The sequence below is a fragment of the Cupressus sempervirens genome, chromosome 7 (genome assembly GCF_028749045.1).
Source record: "Cupressus sempervirens isolate cs-2001-9-10 chromosome 7, ASM2874904v1, whole genome shotgun sequence".
NCBI lineage: Eukaryota > Viridiplantae > Streptophyta > Pinopsida > Cupressales > Cupressaceae > Cupressus > Cupressus sempervirens.
The window spans coordinates 711,812,998-711,826,162 of NC_143124.1; positions in this window are offsets into that span (position 1 = coordinate 711,812,998).

Genomic DNA, 13,165 nt, shown 5'->3' on the forward strand with positions numbered 1-13,165 from the left:
GATATATCTCACAGAACTTGAACAAAATAGAATCTCAGAGAGAAGTCTCGAAAATGTACATCTTTTGTGTTTCACAACAACTGCATTTCATTTCAATCAAGGCTATGTTAGAGATTATAGGCTTTCATTGTCCATAATTGTAATTACAGGAATGCGAGTTATGTGAAATACTGTAGAAATTCCATCAGTTTGAAAAGATATGGTTTAAAATTAAAACAAATCACAGAGACAAAACTATACAAATGACGGCTGTTCCAACCGAAGGCTATACGTTGGCTTTGTAAAACAGGATATGAACAACCATTAAAGCATAATGTAACAGGATTTCTGACAGCAAGCTGTTATAAAACAATGATTGTGAAACTGCACGGAAAAGATGTACAACGAAGGGATATATTTTGTTTCGTTTTAAGGAACATTTGTGAATTACATCATATATGATTCGGCTTGTGGTAAACTCTAGTCAATGAAAAATGCATAATGTTGAAGATATCATTGACTCAACATTATGAATTTACACTAGATGTGCCAGGCAATTCGAAATTAATTCCAAATTAAGCATCTTAACATTGTAATACTAATATGATCATTCCAGAAGTACTAGAACTCTGATAAAACTCTGTTTTCAATGGCATCGCCATTAACTAAAACAAAGTGAAGCAATTAATCCTTCCGGTTACAAAAGTAGAATTATAAATCTGTAATGTGGATTATCTTGCTTGAACTCCAAAATTGTTGAAATCCAACCTCAAAAGGTGAATAATCTTGGTTAACAGGCCAAGAAAATGCTTCGCTTGAGAGGTCACCGTTGCAAAGAAGAAATAATGGGTAATCTTTAGCTGTCATTGAATTTCCTCTTTTAAGTCTTCACAAAGGGGTTCATAAGCAGTTTCTCTAATATAAGTAAAGCCACATACAACAACAGTTCCAAAGAGATATCCTGCTGCTGATCTTGGTCTCTAGGTGGTCTAAACCTGTCATCTCCTTCACATTATCCACATGTTCCATATATTACACAAAAATAATTGGTAATATCTGATTTGAAATTAGCCCGTCTAAGAACATTTCTAGGTCATATCAGTAGCATCTCATTTCTCAGGTCAACATTGTTGTATGCTCTATTCTTTGCAAATGAAAGAGAGGTGTTAGATTTTCAGGTTTGTTTGCTCTAATTTCTTGTCTACGATATGGCTGGAGAATTAATTTATCTCTTTTACATAACTAGTGTGAAGAAAAATATGTTATGTAGATTCAAATTAAAAGTAGGGGTAATCTTTTATGAGGAGTTTTAGTATCTTCAAAAGATTATTTTTTACAATTGTCAATCATTTAGTAATGTAGATTTTGAAAATGATATTTATTTAAATATTTTGTATTCACAACATTATTTGTGAGACTACCAGCTTCCCTAAATTTTGGAATATTTTCATGATGAGCTACACTACTAAATTCAAGAGTATTGGCAATTATATAGGTTCAATACTAAAAGTATAAAGATCAATATCTATCTAATAAACAAATCAACAAATGAGATATAAGGCCTGGACAACTACAACATGAAAATACGAAACTTATATGCAAATCTGAAAATTAGGCTGTCATAATATGGAAAATCAAGGTTAGATTATTCTTCTTAATAGTACCAAAAATCAGTCCACATGGCATGCTTAATAGCCCTATCTTAAGTGAACTTATAATAGCAATAAACAAAGAATAACATCAGCTTAAGATAGCATCAAAGAGACACAAATCAATAGCATAAGAACATCATATATAACACATGATTTACAAGGAGAGAACCTTGCAAAAAAAACATTCCATCAAAAGAGAGGTCAACTATATATTATCAACAATAAATGTAATTACAATACATTCATTTGCATTGTCTCCAACACGACACATTGTCTCCAACATGGCACACACAACATGGCACACTTGTGTGCCTATGAACAACTTCGTTATTTGACCTACAACTGACTTATCCCCCACGAAGTAAGTTTACATTCAATTGTTTTTCATATTCTACATCCAAAGATCTAAATTTATTGAATGGCAAGAACCTGAAAACAACCAAGTAAGGTGTTCAAAGAAGGCTCTCCATTTTAAATTATCACAGCCCTTGAATTATGCCCATAGAATTCAAAATGGCATAGGTTTTTGGCACTAATACATTCCCTCCCACTTGGGTGCCCAATCTTGCAAGATAAACATTTCATTAAAAGTAATGAATGACATAATACCAAGAGGCACTTATTGCCACTTCCAACCATACACTTGGAGAAGTTTGAAGGTCGCTCATTTAGCCACTTTCTAAACTATTAATTATGCCAATTTAATTTTCTATGTGTGGGGAAAATAATATTAAATAATTGTGTTCACAATCCACCTTTTCCACTAGTAGTGGTACACATCACCCCTAATGAATATGTATCATAATCAGTAGTGAGATTAAATATTTTCCCAATACACCCTACATGCCTTAGGACACACTCTTCAGCCATTTATATATTATCTTAATCCTCACCATGCTCTCATGCTTCAACAAGACACCTACACCATAAGTTGAAAAATTGCTCACATGCTCCACCATGTCACATGTATGGAAGAAAAGGAATATGCGAAAGTGAAACATATCAACAATCACTTGTATTTACACCAATCTTTACAAGATCGTAAGCATCAAGTTCAAATGATACAAAGGACCTAAGTATCCATCTTACATATACCACTTGAAATAGCAATCACAATAGACTATGATTCATCCAAGCTAAGCATACCTCAAAATAGTGTAGATCCAACATAGATAGAACTTCTAGGCATCAACATGTCAAATCTTAACTACAATCAAGTCTATATACTTCTAACCTCCTATCTCAATGCAACGTACCAATGCAAAAAAAATCACAAACTAGGGCAACTAATATAATCTGATTGACACTTAAATCTCATAAATATAGATAATCCACATCCAAGTTATCCCACTACAAGAAAATGGGTAATTAATCCATAACCTACATAATTTGTAGATTCAAACCTAATGAAACATGTAAATGTATCATCACATTAGTAATCAACAACCCAATATATTAAAGAGGGTGCCCAAACATATAACCAAAAGTTCTTATTGCATGACAAATGTCATATTAAAAAATATTTCAAAGTATATAAAGTCTATCCATAATACTTTACATAGAGGATGTTACTAATCCCTCTATTATACAATGTCAAGGATACAAGCAATGATATACATATCTTGCAACTAAAATGTTGCAATACCTCTCTTACACCAATCTCCATAACTCTTCCAAGTCTTCACACTCAATCATGTGAATACAAACATCTAAGAAGAACTTGCAAATGAAACCATATCCTTATTCTGCACTAACTTATATCAAGTTGCTCTCATACTAAATGAATATTAACATTTAAATTCAAATCAAATGAAACATGGTAGCAACATATTCAAACCTCTCATATTGAAATTAGATCAAACAATAAAACAATTCTCACAACGAAGGCAACATGATAAAAGTCACAAATCATTTTGTGCACCTCTTCAAAATTGGTCCTCAAAACTAGATTCATAGCTCAAGACCAACAAAATGGAGAACATGGGAAGTTGTTTGCAAGATGGCTTCCACTATGGCTGTGTGATCTTCTCCTACTCTAGCTATGCAATCTTCTCTTGTTTTGGTTTAGGTTGTGTGGTCTTCTCCTAGATTCCATCTCTCGCTTAGGTTACATGATCTCCTACTCTGACTCCTACAACCTGTTTTTCTCTTTTTTTGATGACTATCTTTGTGGTAGAAGGAGAGGAGAAGGGCAAGGATGCTTGCCTCAAAGCGTTCATTAGATTTCTTAGTGCATCTTTCCTACTAACTTTTGTTTCTCCCCTACACCAAATGATCCCCAACCCGGAAAAGGTTCTCAACTAGGTGGGATCTTGAAGGGGTCTTTGTCAAACCCTATTGTTGTTCTTTTTGCCACTTTCATTGAGGTTTTGTCCGTTGATGCTTTCACTGAGATTTTTAATGGTTGTGTTTGCAAGATGGCTCCCACTATGGCTGTGTGATCTTCTCTTGCTCTAGCTATGTGATCTTCTCTTGTTATGGCTTAGGTTTTGTGGTCTTCTCTTAGATTCCATCTCTTGCTTAGGTTACGTGATCTCCTACTCTGACTCCTACAACTTGTTTTTCTCTTTTTTTTATGACTATCTTTGTGGTAGAAGGAGAGGAGAAGGGCAAGGATGCTTTCTCGAAAGCGTTCATTTCTTAGTGCATCTTTCCTACTAACTTTTGTTTCTCCCCTACACCAAATGATCCCCAACCCAGGAAAGGTTCTCAACTAGCTGGGATCTTGAAGAGGTCTCTGTCAAACCCTATTGTTGTTCTTTTTGCCACTTTCATTGAGGTTTTTCCCATTGATGCTTTCACCGAGATTTTTAATGGTTGTGTTGTGGTAGTGGATATGGGAGGCCTTACTTCTGGTCACAATATTTATGACATCTCTAGTGATGGAGTTGTTTCTAGGGTTTCTTGTATGAGCATAATTGATGTTCTATGGATAGAAAAATTGCAAGGGTTAAAGAAACAACATATTGATATAAGGTTTTTCCTATTTCAAATACCATCTCCATTAAGTTAAATGCAAAAATGGAGGAGAAAATATATCACAATGTTTCTTTTTTCTCCTCTCATGGTGTGGTATCTCAGTTCATGGACTTTTGGCCTAATCTCCTTGATTTGCATGCATGGATCCTAGATCACTGGGAGCCTCTCCTTTGTGTGGTCATTTTTTAGGTGGGAGGACAAAATCTTATAAATCATTAAATAGTAGTACTCTTATTTCAATCCTTCTTCTAAAATATTTAATAAGATTCTAATTTGGGTTTGGTTTCCTTATCTCCCCCTTTATCAATGGGTTGATTATCTTTTAGAGGAAGTGGGAAATGCTCTTGTGGATTTTTTGATAGTGGATGAGGAATCGTATGATATTATTTGTTCCAAGTCTTTGTCCAAATTTTGGTTTAAATGGATGTTTGAAAAAGGTTTCCTACTAAAATCTTGATCAATTCTTCAAATGGTTGTTTGGTTCAAAATTTGGACTATGAAGGGATTCCCTTTAGGTGTAGAAGATGTTTTAAAACTAGTTAGGTGGTTGCACAATTTCATTAGAGAAAAGATAATGGTGTCTTCATGGTGGAAAGGTGATTCAAAGAAACATTATAGAGTTGATAAGAAATATGAAATAAAAAGGAGTTTCTCTTAGGTGGTAGCATTGGATTCTCAATGTTGTGTGATTTTTTCTTAGGATTATTAGGCTACAATTTAGGGCTTGTTGAGGTTGGAGTGAAGATGCATATTCCTCATGTTGATTTCTCTAATGTGAAAGGGAAGGTTCCTTTGGCTACTATTTCTTGTGATAGTTCCAAGGCTATTGATTATGGCGGCATCTACTATTATGCTTTGTCTCTGGGGAGGAAGTGTGATGATGCCCTTAAGATGGTGGATTTTTTCTCAACGTGCAATTTTATCAGGATGATGGTGGACTAATGATAGGTTATTTGGTTTGGCATGATGAGACACCAAAGGTGGAAGTGGGTTGGATAACTATTAAGGGTATGGAAGCTAAAAAAATTAATCCCTCTTTTGATATGGCTCTTCATTCCCACAAGGGTGGTGCTAAAGATAAATCTTGATGGCTCTAGACTGTAGATGCTTGGTTTGAAGTTTTCTTTGGTCATTTTTTTGGTTTTAGATTTCTTGTTGGCTACTTGCACTTTTTGGTTTAGGTTGTGGGAGCATCTTTGTAAAACCCATGTTTTAGGCAATAGGATCCTTTTTCGCCCATGTTTGTCTGGTTATCTCTTTTTCCTATCTTTTGACAATGTTTTGGTGGTGGGTTTTAGATCCATTCAAACTCTATTTTTGAGGGTTTAGGTTCCCTTCAAAGCCTAATTTTTCCTTAATTAAAAAAAAAATGGAGAACAATGAAAATTCATAAAACCATGCATCTTCTTCCAAGTTTTAATTACTTCTTTATTCAAACTTAGGTCACATGAGAAGACAAGATACAAAATAAATACATGTGATAATTAGGTGTGTAATACCTCTTATATCATTGACCTGCCGATTAGATCAAGAGTGGGAAATAGAATTATCGTAAGAACACAACACAAAGAAATACAAACTTACAATAAATGAGAATCTCATATGAAAGTTTGTGATGGGCTCAAATTAATAACTAGGTGTAGACTCCTCGATCTTTTTGTTTAAGTCCTCATCAAAGACTAACAATCTTCGTGAATGATCCAAAAAAAATGAGATATCATATAGCCTTGCCCAAGTATGTCAAGTCTCCATCAACATCCTCAAATCAATCCATGCTAATTTCAAATGCAACCCTTCTGAATCATGAATTTCCTAGAAAATGATTAATACTCAAAACCAAAGAGTTTGCCAACAAGACCATTTTCAATGCTTGAACATCAAGATCATAAAAGTACCATGATATCATGCTAACATCTCTTCAAAGGAAGATCATATGATCCAAAGAACATATCATGAATTAACACCTTACCAAACATTCAATTGTCTTCTATAGAAAACTAGATGTCGCCATCTTCAAACCACATGAAGATAACTATCGTGTTAGGATTATCCACGAACATAAATAATAGTTACATGCAAATATAACCAATACCAAAAAATAATAAATCACATAAGAGAACATAAGACACAAATATTTAATGTGGTTCACCCATCCCTAGGCTATGTCCACCAACAACAAGTCCAATGTTATTATTATCAAGTGATTACAATCCACAATCCCTTACAACTCAATATTGTTGCAAGAAGCTACAATATCACCATACATTATGAAATCCCTAACCCTAAGCCATTTTATATAAGCTTTTGTTGCTTACAAAATTAGGGCTAGAATAAGATGTCCAATAGAAAAAATAGTAGTCAATGCCCTTTACAATAGTAGGGTCATTTTTGGCTTCAAAGCCCCGTCGAGATGTTTCCCTTTGACCCCACCTTGTACTGCAACAAGGAGCACACCTAGGGTGTTGTCCCTTGACCCCATCTTGGGGGCGATGCCTCCAAACCCTTCGTAGAAATAATCTGGGAGGAAACCATGCCAAATAAACCTTTGTGTCTAATTAGGCTCCACATCACAACAATCTCGCACTTGGAGACTGATCAGACTCCACAACAATAACCTCCCACTTGGAAACTGATCATAGTACCACTAAACCTATAGCTCTCACTGGAATATCAAACCACCCTAAACTTTATTGTTCTTTTATTTTGTTCAGTCTAGAAGACCAACCTAAGTTGAAAAGGAGTTCGGCTTCTCTCGTGTCACTACCTTTGTAAACTTATTTGTTGGATTTTCATTTGTATGTATCTTGTCTAGCTTTAACTATCCATCATCCAAAACTGGTGAAATGAAATGGTACCACAATTGTATGTGTTTTGTCTTTGAATGTAGAGAAAAATTCTTTACAAGATGAATGGCACTCAGACTATTTGTAAACAAATAATTATCCCTTTGTGGGTGTCCCAATTCTTTCATGAAGAACTGAAGCCATATCATCTCCTTGGTTGCCTCTAGAGTAGCAACATACTATGCCTTTGTAGTGGAAAAATCATTCACCTTTTGTAACTGAGAAACTCATCTTACTATTGCCCCACCAACAGTAAATACATAACCTATAGTACTCCGCTTGGTATCAATATCCCTTGCCAAATCTGAGTCAACATAGCCTTGTAAATCAGTAGTAGAGCCCCCACAAAAACACTTACTGGATGTTCCGATCCTTTCAAATATTTGAGAATCAATTTAACTACATTCCAATGCTCGAGCCTTAGATGACTCATATACCTACTAACAACTCCCACTTCATGTGCAATATCTGACCCAATACATACCATAGCATACATCAAGCTTCCTACAACTGAAGCATAGGGTGTCTTGGACATTTTGTTCTCCTCTTCTTGTGTCTTGGGACACATATCCTTAGTCAAATTTAAATGACCAGGTAAAAGTGTGCTGACAACTTTAGCATTCTCCATAGAGAAACGTTGCAACACCTTCACAATATAATTGACCTAAGGTATGGTCAATTTTTTGTTTTTCCTATCACTAAAAATCTTCATACCAAGGATTTGTTTTGTTGCCCCCAAATCCTTCATAGAAAATGAATGTGCTAACTATTGTTTTAGCCCCTTAATGTGATCCATGTTAGACCCAACTACAAGCAAATCATCAACATATAAACATAAAATAATGTAATTGTCATCATCTAACATCTTAAAATAAAAAAAATGGTCAGAATGAAACTAAGTGTAACCATGTTGATGCATAAAACTATCAAATTTAATATACGATTGTCGAGGTTCTTACTTCAAGCCATATAAACTTTTCTTCAAATGACACACTAAGTTCTCCTTACCTTTGACCTCAAATCCCTATATTGTGCCACATATATCTCTTCATCCAAATCACCATGAAGAAAGATTGTTTTAACATCAAGCTGCTCCAAATGCAAATCTTCAACAACCACAATACTTCAAACAATATGAATAGAAGTCATTTTAACAATGGAAGAAAATATCTCATCAAAATCAATGCCCTTTTTCTATGTAAATCTTTTTACAACTAACATGGCTTTAAATCATTTCTTACCTCCATCCTCTTATTTCAACCTGTAAACCCATTTATCCTATAAAGCCTTTTTATCTGTAGGCAACTTGCATAAGTCCCATCTCTGATTTTTCACCAATGAGTCCGTTTCTTCTTTCATTGTAGTCTCCCACTAAATCTTTGTATCCACTTGCATAGCTTCATTATAACATTCAAGTTCACCAACATCTGTTAAGAGAATAGAATACAAAGAGGGAGAAAATCTTTCTAGAGGTCTACTTAGCCTTGTTAACCATCTAACATTCATTGGGGTGTGTGGTATTTGTTGTTGTGGGCTTTGCAGAGCATGTAGAACTGCTGAAATATCTTCATTTTAAGTATCATCTAGCCCTACGTAATCATTGTCTTTCTTCTCATGTTGGAGCAACAGATCTTTGTATAAAACTTTCTCATTGAATATGGCATCCCTGCTTCTTATAATATTATGATTTTCAAAATCTTAAAGCCTATAACCAAATTCATCAATGCCATATCTAAAAAATACACATTTCTTTAACTTAGCTTCTAGCTTGGTTCTATTTTCAGAATCTATATGTGCAAATTCTTCACAACCAAAGGTTTTGAGAAAATAATAACTCACCTTCTTACTAGTCCATGCTTCCTTTGGAATACCACAACCCAAAGGAGTAGAGGAAACTCTATTAATCAAATATACAACAATATTGACAACATCTTCCCACATTTTTAAGGGCAATCCAACATGCAACCTCATGCTCCTTACACACTCCATTATTGTCATGTTCATGCATTCAACCACTCCATTTTCCTGTGGAGTCCTTGGAACAATTGTATGTCTGTGAATACCATTAGGGGAGCAATATTCTTCAAATTATTTGCTACAATACTCACCACTATTATCAGATTTGAGACATTTTAGCTTTTAATCAATCTCATTCTCAACCAAGCATTTCCATTTCTTAAAAGTTACAAATACATCAAATTTTTGTCTAAGGACATAAACCCATATGTTTCTAGTTGCATCATCAATAAATGTAACATAATAATGAGAGCCACCAAGGGAAGATACCTAAGATGGTCCCCATACATCTATATGCACAAGCTCTAATTTCTCATTTTTTCTTTTCCTTCCCATTCTTTACAAAACTCACTTTCTTTTGTTTTCCATAGACACAACTTTCATAGAAATCCATATTGACACATTTTAGACCTAGTAAAACTTTCTTTGAATGAAGTAATTTCATACTTTTCTCACTCATGTGCCCAAGTCTATTGGTCCATAACATTGTATCAAATTCTACATCAAATGTTTGTTCTCCCTACTCAACTACAATAATTGTTCCTGAACATTTAGTTTTCTCTTAAAAAATTAAAGTAGAAGGAACAGTATGACTTGTACAAAGATATAAATGTCTACTTTCACACCTTTTTCTATTACAAGGGAAACTTCTGAAACCTTCCAATTTTTATCATTAAGAGTAACTACACAACCCTCATCACTGAGTTGTCGTGCTAAAATTAAATTCCTACTCAGCCTTTGAACATGTCTTACCTAATGTAGTAGCCAATGATTCTCATTCTACAAATTAATCTTAAGTTTTCCCTTTCCAACAATCTAATAGGGTTCATTATCCCCCAAATAAACAAGCCCAAAATCCCCTTGCAAAATATCAATAAAATAATCTCTATGGGGTGTAACATGAAATGAAGCCCCAAAATCATCAACACTTTCTAAAGAAAGAAGCAAAGTGTCATCTTTAGATTTGTTACTTACCACATTTGCCTCCTTGGTTCCTTCTAGTTTATCTCCTTCATTGTTCTTTTGAGTCCAACAAACTTTCTTCTTATGTCCTGGTTTCCCATAGTACCAACAATCTTTTGGTCCTCTAAATTGAGACCTCTTCCCCTTTAATTTTTCTCTTGATTTCCCACGATTTCTAGAATTGTTTCCTCTCTCAGTCATTCTCCCTCTGCTTCATGCTTTCAAAGCACTTCCTAATGTAGATCCACTTGAGGTTTTCTTACAAGTTTTCTCACTCAGAATAACACCAATCACATCATCAAATTTTAGGGTATCAGATCTAGAAACAAAATTACTCATAGTCATTACCAAGCCATTCTAGTTTTTAGGCAAAAAACACAAAATCAAGAGAGTTGCAATTTCTTCATCAAAATTGACATTCATAGAAGATAACTAACTAGTAAATGTATTAAACTCATTTAAATAATCTGCAACAGATCCACCTTCCATCTTCATATTGAATAAATGCTTCATAAGATATACCTTGTTTGAAGCAGAGGGATTTTCATACAGTTTTACTAGGGTTTGCATCAACTCTTTCGTCGTCTTCGCTTTTGTAATGTTAAATGTCATTGATGGTGTCGAGCATAATCAAATACTTCCAAGTTCCTTTTTGTCTAAAATATCTCTATCCTCATTTGTCATAGTTCCTTGTTTCTTGTCTTTTCCTTCCAATAACCTCTATAAATCCTTTTGATAAAGATAGTCCTCCATTTACATTTTCCATAACTGAATGTTCTACCCATTGAATTGTTTAACCTTTAGCTTACCATCGACTCCCACTCAGCTGTGAGACCTTCTTGCAGAGGAGGGATGCAAAAAATGACAATAGTCTGGGCTAAAAAAAGAATGACGACAGTCAGGGCTAAAAAATAATGATGACAACCTAGCTCTGATACCACTTTTTAGGATTATCCATGGACATAAATAATAGTTACATGCAAATATAACCAATATCTAAAAATTATAAATCACATAGAAGAGAACATAAGACATAAAGATTTAACATGGTTTCTAGTGCCTGCCCCTAGTTTACATTCAGTTATTATTCCCGAACTCTTCTAGGCCAGTTTATGCTTGATGATTAGTAGCATTGTCTTTCAGATTACCATATATTGTTTTCATACTCAATTGATTTTATGATGAGACTACTTTGGTACTAGTTACTTCATGTATGCGTAATTATACCTTGATGATGATTATTTATTGTGATTTCATTTATTCGATGATGTTAGTTAGATGGATTATTTATACATGTTTTATATGGATACTTACCCCATATTGTATGTGTATGGTGTGTGCGTGCGTATGTTTTCTTTATGTATGACATTTTTGATGTGGTTATGGAAGGGAGTTGTAGTCACCTGCTAGTCAAAATCTACACGATGTACCACTTCTTGCCATTGCTTTTTTAGTTTAGAATATATGTTTTTGTACATGTATGGATTTTATGCAGATTACAGGTACTGGGTATCGACTTCCCTAAATTGCCAGGATGAGCATACCTTATCGCAATATCTCAATGGTAAGAGAGGAGATAAATTCTTAAGTCCAAATCCTAACCTTTAAACCAATTGTCTAAGAAAAAATTAGGACAAGAATCTGATATGATTACCCATCTGAATTCGTCATATGATGTAAATTCGTGATTATAACCCTTGAGTTTGATCTTGTATGTGGTATTTTATGATGGGTTTTCGTATTTCATCTTATAGGTCTTTGGTATTTTTTTTCTATTAATTAAGTCAAATTAAAAGATTAATTAATGATTTAATTTAATAGAAAATTATTAAGATAATTTCATATTTAATTAATTAGAAAATTAAATAAATAAAAGAATTAAATTTAAAGAGGAAATTATAATCTATTTGAGAGCATAATAATATTTAATTAATTTAATAATAATATATTTAGGAGATCATTTTTAAATAAATGCTAAATATTATTATTACTTTGGTTAATAAATATTTTATTCAAAATGTTTCAAAAGTAAATAAGAGAAAGTAAATAATTATTTAATAAATTTTATTTTAATTAAATTGCATAAAGTTTATGCATGAGATTAAAATATAATAAATAAATTAAAAAGAGAAAGAAAATAAATTTATTAAAGATATTTAAAATTGCATGAAGTTTTGAAAAAGTTAATAAAGAGTTAAAAAGTTGTGATGAAGGAGTTCCCTTCGGGTGATCGTACAATCGGTGCCCTGAATTTAGGAGGAAGCTCCTTATCAGTAATCAAGGGTTCATTTTCAAGAAAAATTGAAGTTTTGGGAGGACCTTTTTTGGAGAAGGAATTTTTAGAGACAAGGTATTGATTTCTCTCACAATCTTTTGGGTGTTTGCGATGTTAAAATCAAAACTAGGCAGATTCTTGTGTTTTGATTCACCTAGTTAATTACGTTATTTAAATATTCATGTCTTCACCGTGACTGTGAATTGTTTATCTGAATTTCTTTGTGACAAATCTTTCAATATTGTAATTTGAAATTATTGGTATGGATTTGGGTTTCTTCTGTACGTGGAGATTAAAAATCATTAGAACCCTCTTTCAATAGATTTTAAATTGAAAATTAAACTGGGAAGGGTTTCGAATAGAATGAAAATTTTTAATTAAAAATTTGATTGGTTCGTTGTATTTTTCCTATCAGAGCATTGATAGAAATTCTGTTAAATTTTATTATTATATATATA